Below are 2369 nucleotides of genomic sequence, written 5' to 3'. Positions count from 1 at the left end.
TTCCCTCTTTATTGTTGAGTAAATAGCCATTTATGTTATGGCATTTATGCTATGGCCGTTTTGCATAAACAGCCATTCTGAAGAGTTGCACCCCTTCAGATTTCAGCCTAACTTTGGCTATAAATACAAGTCTATTCTGCTCAGAATTTTCATACGATTTTTCTGAGTTTCTCCTCCTTCTTCTGCATACTTTTAACATCAAACAAAGCAACAGTAAGTGTGATTTGCTACCGAACTTTGTGTTCGCTGAAACACTGGGGTTTGAAGTACCACTACACCAGTATGTAATTCGTTCTATCATGGGAGGAAATAATCCACAACCTTGGGTACTAGGAGGAGATTAAATTCCTTAAGGAAACACTGTGAATTCAGTGGGCTCGGATTAAAATTCTGTTTCTATTTTTCTTTTCTGTTTATGTTAATTTATATTTTCTACAATTATTTTAGAAATATAGTTTGCTAACAACAGGTTGGATAGCTCTTGGAGAGAGAATTCATTGTGATACCATTGGATGAAGTTACACCAACCATTATTCTACAACAACAAAAACAATTTTGAGAAATCTGTCCAAGGAAAAAAAGGTTATAAAGTTCAAGAAATAGCATGAACATTATTCTTAGTCTTCCTAATTAAATAGGGATGTTGCTGACGGTTCGGTTCAGTATTTATAATTATCAGTATGGTTTATTGGTTATCGGTTTTAGCTGATCAGTTATCGCTTTAATTAACTAATCCTTAACGAATTGAAATATCTGATTTAGGCAATAAAGGATGGGCTATAAAAATTCTGACTATTGGAAGTGGGCGTCTGGCTTAGAGTTTTTAGTTGCATATCTAGTGCCCTTAATTGTTATTTCCAAAAATTTAAAAAAAAAAAAAAACTGAAACTCGACATATACTGTTAAAATTGTGCCAAGGATTGCCATTGACGTGCTACAAAGCTTAGCGAATAAGACTTAGAGAGGAGGAGAAAAGAAAGTGTAGAGGGAAAAATATTCGGCAAACGGCCAAATATACTTATGTAAGAAAAGGTTTAAATATACTTTTTGTTATATTTTGGATCCAAATATATCCCTGCCGTAATACTATTGGTTCAAATATGTCCCTCTTTTGTTAAGTATATCCGAGGTGGACATCCAATCCTACGTGGCACTGATACTTGGTGAGGTGGATGCCACATGGCATGCCACCTCCGCTCCCCTAATCTATATATAAAAGACTAAAATTGAAATACAATATTTTTCATGGTAGTGGTAATAGTGGCTATAGTGGTGGAGGGGAAGGAAATTTAGTAGTGGAAAAAAAATAAAAGGGAGGGGCAAAATGGGTTAGGGGAACTGAGGTGGCAGGCCATGTGGCATCCACCTCATCAAATATCAGTGTTACGCAGGATTGGATATTCACTTCGGACAAACTTAACGGAAAAGGGGTATATTTGAACTAATAGTATAACGGCAAAGGTATATTTGGACTCAAAAGTATAACGAGGCTACATTTAAACCTTTTCTGATTCACAGAAATGAGCTGTACATGTCTATTTATATATATACTTCTAACTAACCGACTTCACTAACGGCTAATTACTGTAGTATTAGTAACTAACTACTTATCTGAACTAACTGCTCTTCTTATACTGTACAACTTAAATAATACATTGTACAACTACTTTAAGACGACGACAACAACAACAACCCAGTGTAATCTTACAAGTGGGTTTGGGGAGGGTAGTTTGTATGTAAACCTTACCGGGAGTAGAAAGGCTGTTTCTGATAGACCCTCGGTTCACGACGATGGAAAGAGACAAGTACAACTACTCTAAGTTGCTTAAGATTTCAACACTCCCCTCAAATTGAGAACGAAAAATATTTTTCATTCTCAACTTGGAATTTGTATTAATGTGTTATTTTCGTAAATTCATATCAGTAGGTTTCTTTTGCCTTATGTTGATCCTTTCGCTTCGATTATTCTACCACTCTGTCTCCCTATCACCTTATCTTGTTGATGTTACTACGTGTTGTGTCTGCTTCTTTTACTTTTATCTTGAGCCGGGGTCAATGGGAAGTAAGATTTGCGTATACTCTATCCCCCAAACCCTAGTCCGTGGAATTACACAGGGTTTGTTGTTGTATTCTCAACTTGGAGACTAGTACAACATGTTGTTGACGCTCGAGGCTCTTGTCAAAATATAGGTTGGTTGATCTTGACTGGATATATGTAAAGTCTAGATTAGCCCTTATGAAATGACAATTTATTTTTATATGCAATTTGTAGGGCTGCATTTTTGTCACAATATTACTCTGTATGCAGCTTAAGATTCACCTCCAGCTCCTTTACACCACCTAACCAGGCTAATTCTGCCACGGAATAT

The sequence above is a fragment of the Nicotiana attenuata genome, chromosome 1, assembly GCF_001879085.1.
Source record: "Nicotiana attenuata strain UT chromosome 1, NIATTr2, whole genome shotgun sequence".
In the NCBI taxonomy this organism is placed as follows: Eukaryota; Viridiplantae; Streptophyta; class Magnoliopsida; order Solanales; family Solanaceae; genus Nicotiana; species Nicotiana attenuata.
The sequence above is the reverse complement of the archived record's forward strand: the minus strand, read 5'-3'. Positions refer to the sequence as shown.